The sequence below is a fragment of the Anopheles marshallii genome, chromosome 2 (assembly GCF_943734725.1).
Source record: "Anopheles marshallii chromosome 2, idAnoMarsDA_429_01, whole genome shotgun sequence".
In the NCBI taxonomy this organism is placed as follows: Eukaryota; Metazoa; Arthropoda; class Insecta; order Diptera; family Culicidae; genus Anopheles; species Anopheles marshallii.
The window spans coordinates 68,959,540-68,969,509 of NC_071326.1; positions in this window are offsets into that span (position 1 = coordinate 68,959,540).

A 9,970-nucleotide genomic window follows, 5' to 3' on the forward strand; every position below is an offset into this window, starting at 1 on the left:
CCCATTCTTTCCCTGGCTTTCCTACCGGCGTTTCTGTAGAGCGTAATACCTAGGGTAAGTAGAATTTTTACATACTTTTACTTCATTGTTTTCGGAAATTTTCATTTTAATTATTTCAGCCAATGTTTCTTAAACAGTACTAGTGTATGTTTCGATTGCTTAAGTTATATTTAAGACACCTTTCTCGCTGTTATCAGTTTCTTTTGATAGCAATTGATGAATGTTCTTCCTGTACATAGTTCAAGCATATGAGGTGAATCTTTTCTTCAAGAAACTGTCGCACTGGTACGTTTCATTTCCACAAATTATGGCTTTTAGTGAAGCTGCACACCGTAAAATAGTCAATTGTTGTAAGGCGTAACTCCCACATTATCACACCATTTTGCACCATTTAACCCTGGACACCCTGGTAGCTGTAGGAAGGTAGTAATCAGATGGTAACTTATCAACACGAAAAAAAGGTAGAGAATCAATTCCAGTATAAGCTGTGCACGTACTGCATCATCATAGCGTAGAGTGTTGGATTTAACCGTAGACTCCTTATGAAACAAAAATCCATAAACCCGGAAGCACTTGCAATATACAAAAAGTAAACTCTACAACCAATGCGGACGGAAGTTGCGCTCCACAGCCGCCATAACAAATTAAACCCAGCCCAGACGGTTCCGTCACGCACACAGCCACTGAATATTAGTACACCGGTAGCGTACAGTGTCCCACCTAAGCTCGCACTAACCCCAACACGGCACCCGAAACACCTACAGTCACTAACCAAAGCAAAACCGAAGCATAGCGATATCATAACAACAGAAAATGATGTTAAGCAGAAATCTCTACTGTCAATTATTAAGGTGTAAAAGGAAGGAAACAATCCCCAGAAAAAAAAAACCGAACCGAGGATAAAAGTGTGCGGAGCGGTGTAAGTGGTACCGCTGCACATGTTTATAAATAAACAACCACAGGAGGAATGGAAAGGTAAAGTATGGACCTAGGAAAAAAAATAGGGACAAACTACCCTTTTGAGATAGGCGATAACATTAGAAAGAAGTAACCTAGCTAGAGATGTTATACTAGACGCTAAGATAAATCATACATTTAAACGAAAGACATGATAAAAGAGATGAAAAACAATCCACCACCCAATCGACCGTTTTCCGTGTTTGTTGGGTTCCGTTGTACAGTTCCTATTTGAACGTGTTGTAATAATGTTTCATAATCTATTGCCGTGGTTAGCACTGTTGGCAAGTGAACTATAGCACCATTTTACCGTTCTATTGACAACTGTATTCGCTTCTGGCGTTATCACGATTTTAACACTATCCCACCTGTCTGTTATTGTCGCTGCCATGGATGATGATGATGATGATGTTATTGTTGAACTTTTCTGTATTTGTTTTAAAGTTTTTGTTCACTTTCATCATTCAAAACCGTTCGCTTTTATGCTCTTCTGAAGCGTTTTTTTAAGGAATAGTAATTAAAAAAAAGGATAGGAAAAATGAACGCATGCAGATGAGATACAGGAAGCTCTTTTGTCTAGCATGGGAAAAAAATGGCCAATCAAACCAGCAATGCTGAGGATACACGTTTTTTGCGCAATGTCAGGGATCAATGTTTTAAACGACTGTACTCTGTATACACCTGTCTACCAAAGTATCTATTAGAGCTATTGGATCTATTTACTATTTTAAAGCGTGACGAAAACAGTGCGAAAAGCGCGGGCAAAACCCGCGCAACTGACAAAAAAAAATGTACCACGTGCGCAAGCTCATAAACCACCATACACATCCACACGCATACCCACTCACTGTCGTCGTTACTGGTCGTAGAAAACTGGAACGTTTATCAACAGAACAAAATACAAACTAGCTAACGGAAGACATCAAAGTAAACAGAAACCCCCACCCCCGTCGAACCCAATCGAATCAGATTGTAAACAGCGCCTACCGTACTAACTAACTAATCATCGTGTCGTCCATCTATTTGCCCGCCGTGTCTATGCTGATGCTGATACTGTAGTGTGTTTTAACTGGGAAGAAACGGAAAACTAGACGAAAAAGCGCAAAAAAATACATAAAACGTAAACGTTACAGTTGTAAATAGGTAAAAGTTCAGTAACGCTTAGTTACTTAGAAAAGAAAGAGAGAAAGTCTTAAACAATTAAACCAAACAAACTGAAACAAGAAAAACACATACCAGATGTGCGAAGGGAAATGAAAATAAATAAGAAAAACAAACGAATATTGTTGGGCGGCAGCAAGAGAAAGTCCAAATGACAGTTAATAAGTAAGTGCATACATGAAACGGATTAGAAACAATTTTGCAAACATATTTCAATTTTAGGCGCTTGATTCCGCTTGGGCAAGTCTTCTTGGAAATAAGGAGCATGAAAATACAACTCTTATCAACAGATGAATATGCATCTTGGTGTGTTGTAGACAGTGCAATAACAAATGGCCAAATTGAGTTAGCTTTCTTGATTAGTAAATAGGTAAGCCTGTTTGTTAAGGAATACTAAACAAAACAAATCTGCACAAAGGAAACGTAGAAGAGACCAAATCGAAAAGAAGAAAGGATGAGTAACATAAGAAAAGCACAATAAGATTATTGTAACAGTGCAGCTAATCTGAAAAATATACACCGAATCACAACCTAAGCTCATCTAGAAAGACAAACAAGAAGCGCGACATGCAAAAGAGAGAAGAAAAGAGCATAAACAAAGTGTCGGCAACATACTACCGACATGATGGTAACTATAAAACACAGCAGTTTTGAAACGCCTCTAGGAAGCGCTCACATTCATAGTTTGACCACATCCAATACGCACCCAGACGCACATGTCAATTTCTTGTAAAGCAAGGCACTAAGTAAAACACTTATTTAAAAGGAAATATTTGCTGCAAGTAAGTGGAAAAAAATCCCACAAAGCAAGGAATACTAACCTATCCTAAATACTAATAGCAGCACAAAGCGGTGATAGTAATGACAACGATGAGGTGACCATTGATCCACAAGAGAGAACAACAACAAGTAAGGAAACACATTAAACCAGTTAGAAAACGCAAACCAATGGTGCACCATTTTCATCGAACAGCGAATAATCGGTACCAATAACAAAAAAGTACATTACAAGATAAGAAATAACAAACAAAAGTTGAAAAATCAGCAACAAAAAAAAGTAACGCAAATAAAACAATCGAAGACGTAGAAAAATATTTCATGAAAATGGAACAGATTGTTTGCAGCTGTTTATTAAAAGGAGCTTAATATCACAAACAGTTAAAAAACCATTTTTTAAGCTATTTGCACAAATATTTTTTTTTTTTTTTTTCGTTAGAACGTCCTGGCCGTATCGACTTATTTTACCACGTAGCCGGATAGTCAGTCCTTGCTACGGGGGATTGGCCCGGATGGGATTTTGGTCCGGTCCGTTCGTGTGAAGACCGGCTCCGCTACCATCACGCCACCGGGCCGCCCCAGCACAAATATTAAAAACATCAAATTTAAATTATTATTATTGTTTTTTCTTAGTCAATTATAGTGCCACCAACTTACAAAAATACCGAATATAAGAAAATATTGCGGTATCAAAATTCGTCTCCATAAATTATAATTGTTACAACTTGTTTTATCTTTGCAGCGTGTGTTAATTATTTTGTCCTTCACTGTCCGGTAACAGTGACAGTATTTCAAGTGACAGCATGCCATGTCGCGCGCATAAAATTCACATGTTGCGCTACCGGTGACATATTTTGCGTGTTATTTTTTGGACAATTATCAATCAAGGCCATTCTCTTATGACAGGCAGATTGGTGGTTAAAATTCATTTAAATTGATTTCAATCCGCAGTGATAAAAATAAATGTGATTGTGTGCTAGTCGAGGTCTAATTTATTCAATATGGTGCTAGCATCCTTCTGTCCTTGAGCTATTTTATCAAACGAACATTATTCAACTGGTTCGGCTAGAGTTGATGAATGGTTGCAAAATTATCTCGCGCTCGTACAAGCGGACATCAGCGCACTCTGCTGACATTTGTATTCCTGTTCCAGGGCTGACACGCACCAGCAGTAGGGAAAAGTTCACGTAACTCAACCAGCACGTGCCACACTTTTATCACACTCGTCATTAGCGTTTCCGGATAGGAATCGTAAATCAAACCGCAATCACTTGTTGATCTTACGTGCAATCTTAATTGTAGCTCGTAAATCCTGTTCGGCAGCTTACGCTGATTGACACGAGAATACGAATCCTAGAATAATGCCTTAAAGGTACACCCATACCCAAGCGTTAATTGTATTCTCATAAATTATTTTACTTGCCGACTTGCTTAAAGACTGAAGTCATTAAGCACAACAAAGCTATCACACTTCCCTCGCCCGATTCGCGTCGATAAATTATTAATCTACGATTGCAATATCGTAAATGCAACGAATTAATTAATCACACTGATAACATTTATCTGTTCAAGTTGATTTGATATCAAACAAACTGCATAATTGTGGAAACAATTTAAAAGTTTAAATATCGCACACGCACCAGCCCGCAACATTCTCTAGAGCGAAGTTGCACCGTGAGTGTGCCATTTCCAACTTCTTTTTTTACTATTTTACATAAAGAAGAAGACAAAATGGAGAAAAAAAACAGATGAATAAACAAATGTACAACAGCTACAATTCAAAACACTCTTTTTCTCGGTCTGCTCCATGTTGACGCAAATCGCGAGACACGGTGAAGCGACACAGCGTTAATGTGCAATTTATGGCGTCAATCGAACGTTAGTTTTCTGGCCGCACGTCGGCGAATGGGGAACGGAAACGGGGGAGAACCGGCTCCCACCCAGTGCCAAGTCAGCAGTCGCATTCCGTAACGCTAGACGCTCGACGACGGGACACACCTCCAAGAGTGTTTTCCTTCCCACTTGATGCAGCTGATCCAACCCAACCCTCAAGGTTGCCACATTCAAAAAAACCCCCCTCTAATACAGCTTTCCACCACACACATACACTACACCACACAGAATCGAAAATGGCGCGAATGAGTTGTTCGCATGAGACGAGCCCACCGAACGTACGGCGCAACCCGGATCCACCTGTCGCAATCGTGTTGGCATCAAGCCAACTGCAGACCGGTCTTTCCGTGTGCATGTGGTTGTGTGTTGGTAACTCTGGTGTAACGCTATGACGTCACGAAAATAGGGGTTGTTTTCTTTCGATTAGATTCGTGCTCATGTCTTTCACTGTACCTCATTCGCATGTGCTTTTACTTATTCATCCAAACCATCGGTTAGTCAACGACACTCAGACAAATAACGCAAACAACGCAAACTCACATGAATCACCGGTGTATGCGTATGCCGCGTGTGTTCGGATCGAAAATGCGATTTTATCGAACGGGTGCAACGTTGCATCATACGAACGGAAAACTTCAAGCAAGGCCAATTAAAGATAAACCATTCTGAGTTATTAAAATTTACAGGAAAACTGTTGGATTGTTTTGCTTGTGGAAATTTAAAGTAAATATTTGCACTATAAAATCATTACTTATTTAAAATAGTTCTATAACTGTAAACTAAATTATAAAAGTGCCATTTAAGCTGTCGTTTTGAAGTAATGTAAAAACAATTATTGACGAAAAGTATCATCATAATTCTTTTTCTTTACACTCTTTTTAGAATCTTGTAAGCGAGATATGTTATGATTTTTTTTAATTTCAATGCAAAAATGAATTAAATAACTCTGTCAAAGGTACGCTCAAAATCGCTTAAAATGTCTTAAAACCGCTAACTTGTCTTTAAAGTAATCTTAAAAATGTTATAAAACTTTAGGTCGTTCTTTGGTAAACAATTAAATTCTTGTAACAAATTAGCTATGAAATAATTTGCACTCTTGAACGTGCTAAGCAACACATCACACTTACGTTCTGAAAGCAAAGAATCGCTCGCTATTCGGCATTCTTCAAACGGCGTGTTCTTTACTAACCAAAACCTGTTAGCTGTTAGCAAAACGTGGCAAACTTTCGCACAGTCGTTTTGCTGTGTAAAATGCTTCGCACCGCTCGGCTCCACACAGAGCGCGAACGTCGCGCAACATCCGTGCACGTTGCATCGTCCACGTGCACGCTACACAGCCGAACGGTCGCTTCGACTGTACGTCATAATTATCATTCCGTTCGACCGTTGGTGGCCTTCAACCGCGAACATATATGCTGTGGCACACATCTCGGCTTCGGTTGGGTGTTCGCCATCGGTCGGCAGCACTTGGATATCTGTGTGTGTTGGGGTGACCGGATGGGGGGATGTATTGTGCAGGAAGGGTTGAAATGGCAGTCTACCATATCGTACAGGAGTGTGCAGAACAACACTGTGTTCTAGTGGGTCGTTGTGCGTTTATAGTGGTATATTGGATTGTCATTATTTACATTATACTATATTTAAAAATGAGTTAGAATTGATAAGACATATTTCTATGATTTTATATTTAATTATAATTATAGCTCAGTACACTTGTAACATTAATTCATATCAATATCCAGAATGGCATTTTAAATGGCGCCTTATCCACCCGAATGGGCTGCAGTTGTAGCCACCGCTGTGCGCAACACAACGGCCAAAGATCGGACGAAACGACCACGAACGAGTGAGACGGTCCCCGCTAAGCTAACGAGCGAGGAGTTGCTGCTTGCGTACGGCTACAGTCTTCGCGAAAAAAATACCCCCGAACGGCAACAGGGGGTTGGTTGGGGTGTGGGTCGGGTGGGGTGTTGCGGCGAGCGAAAAGCGAAAAGGAAAATGATATAAAAATCTCGTCGAGCTCCATGCCGAACGGTTTAGTCCATTTCGATCGTTTGCCGTTAGCACGTCGCCTCCGTTCCGTTTGATCCTGTCGGTCGTGAGGCAGCAAATTGCGTGCTGCCACATTTTATTTTGCGCCGTCCAAGGTCTGACGGTTCTTCGATTAATTTTTCGGAGAAGAGAGAGAAAGAGAGAGATAAAAGTGAGAAGCAGGAAGTGAAAAGAGAAAAAGTGGATAAAGAGCGCCATCAATCGGTTGCAACGTATACAACAAAGTTCGCAAAGTGTACAGTGGATCCCATAAGGATCCATCCAAAAGTGCAAAAGTGTTGTTTCGTTTCGAGCCAAACAGTGCAACAGGTGGCCAGAACGGCAAAACAATCATTAAAAAGTCGGAATCAAGGGTCGGAAAGACCTGCTTCAGCTTAAACTCGGCTTGTTGTTGTGGTGTAACAGCGTACGGTACAGTTCTGCATTAATATATTTGCGCACGTGAATCGTGTGTGTGACGTATCTTCAAAAGCGTGGATCGATGTGTGACTAGTGAATAAAACAGTCAAACCACCGTGCACTACTTCCTTTACACGAGCAGCTGTCAAGCAGTTGATGCGTTACGGTGCGTTAGCGGGCGTTACGAGACGATTACTACTGCAGCAGACAAAACGTACGACAGTTGATTTTCGCGTCACTTACTCCAACCGCAAAATGGCCAGGTGAGTGTTCCGATGCTCTGTACCCACGATTCTTCATCTTCGATTCGATCGATTAGTTTGGTCGGTTTGGCGATTGCATCATCTCCCGCGTGCCACGACCGGGTAGTGTTCTTGCAATTCGACGATTCGCGTAACAGTGTACCGTGTAAGGGACGGAAGAAAACGATGCTACTGACCCTGAACCGGACAGTGAATGTCAAATTTCTAACCCAGGTCTAAAATTATTTCTAAACACCCCGGCTGTCCACACCTGGGTGAGGAAGTGGTGTGTGGCTCTGTCGGGAAGAGAAGAGTCCGCACTCGATTGTTTTTTTTTTTGTTGTCATTTCGTGTTGCTCGACTGTAGTTGTGTGAGCTTTTTTTCCCCTCTCGACACCACAAAGTTGTCTTGGAAGATTGTTTCTACAGCTTGTTACCTGCCAAAGTGCTCAGGAAAACACAAAACTCACCTTCGAAAATTAGAGACCGGGAACGCGATCGGAAATTTTAAAAAAGGAAATGAAGCACGTGTTTGTGACCCCCTTGAGTGGGTTGGGAGGTTCTTTTCGGTTCACTTACTGTCCGCGTTTGCGCGATTCCATCCGCAGCGCGGACGTGTTAGTGAAAGGAGTTTGTTTGAAGGCGTCTGTTTACGCGCCGGGTTACACGTTTCGCGCAACTTGGGTCATTTTCATTGACCTTCACCGCACCGCGGGGCTACGTATGCTTCTTCCGTTCGTCGCACCGGGTCACCATCTGCACGCCCGTCCGTAAGTCAATTACCCGTTCCCATCCTCCACATCCTCCGTGGCTGCCTTGCAACGACTGTTTACGTTCAGATATCCGTTACCGTGCCATGTGGGTTGGAAGTGCGATGATAAAACATTCATGCGAGATAGATAAAAATTTGCCCGGTTGGTCATCGCCCGCCAGTACACGAGTGTGACATTTTTTGTGCGGTTAGCGAATCTGCCGCTTTCCTTTTGCCGTTCGATGCCATTTACCCCTGCATCAAATCGTGCTGCATCGGATCAGTTAAAATTAACATTAATTAATCCATCACGGACTCATGCCGGCAACGTTCGCTTCCTGTGGCTTCGAGATCAAGCCGAGAGTGAACGAGAACAAGCCCGAGCGGGCTTGACTAGCGTCGCCCGTTGCATCCTTCACTTCCTGTTTACAGATCGAACAGATCGGTTCAAGGCTAAGCACGGGGAGTTGGACGGATGAATTCCCGCGAGAAGAAATACCCGCATGTTACATCGGAATTTTATTTAATGAGGCAATTTCCAAGATTCAAAGCATTGCTATGAGAACGGACGAAGTCTTTATAATTACAATTCACCTGTTTCGTATCCTCCGTACTTCTGTTTGTTGTTCTTCATTCGGGAATGATTTAAACTTGTTTTTTATCACCTGACTGACGCAATGCTAAACAAACAAAAGTAGTTCTAAAGGTCGTTCGAATGAACAAGACTGATCGTTTTGGAAGCTTTTATTGGGCAAACTTGTCAACCTCGATTGACATTTCTTCCATAAATGTCTTTATGAGCTATAAAACTTAATTAATTAACAGTTCATAGTGTATTTTAAAAGGTATGCTGAGGACAGTTATGGACGCTCTTTATAATTGATTGTTTCTTCTGTTCCTTGAAAGACTAGTTCTTCCTGTATACCTTGAATATCAGACCAAAAACAAGAAGAATCTACAATCAAAACCATATTCGTATCAAGACCTCTCTTACTTATAAGACATATTTCAAATCGGACAAGCGTTAATTTTTCTACTTTATGATTTGTCCAAGTTAGTTTAAGTCAATTATTTAAAATATCCTGACCCTATATGGCTATTCTTAGACATAATAAGTCTTGTTATTGTTACTAATTTTGACAATTCATCTGAGTGTTTAATATCCAAATTAATTGTGCATTACTGTGCATAATTATTCTTTCCATTGCTCTCAACTACATCCTCCTTAATCAGATACTTTATCTCTGCCAAGAGTTCCATGAATTGTCACCCCTTGGTATCGCCTTTAGTATTATCTGTCACCAACTCTTGCGTACTCTAGGCAGCCGAAACCGTGTCTCCCGCGTGCCATCAGACACGTTTGTTCGTGGGGATATTATAATAAAGCTCTGTCGTGATGCAACACACCCTCCACGTTACCAATACTGGCAAAATGCTCTTCACTAGATTCGTTTATTGGTGGTGTTGGGCGATAAAAAATTTTAAAAATAAAATAATAAAGTCCAGATTGTAGAACGAATCGATTGATTACGGAGCTCTTATCACACAAATCAGAAAGCTTATCATCAACTTTGGTGATGTGGAGATTTTTTTGATTTATTTTGTAATCTGATAATCTCAAGTCCACAATGCCAGAAGTTCCACGACAGAAGTCTACATCAATTACTTCATTTACAGCCCGAGAAATTTGCTTCATTCGCACCAGCACTGAGTCATTGTAATTTGCAGCAATGCGAAA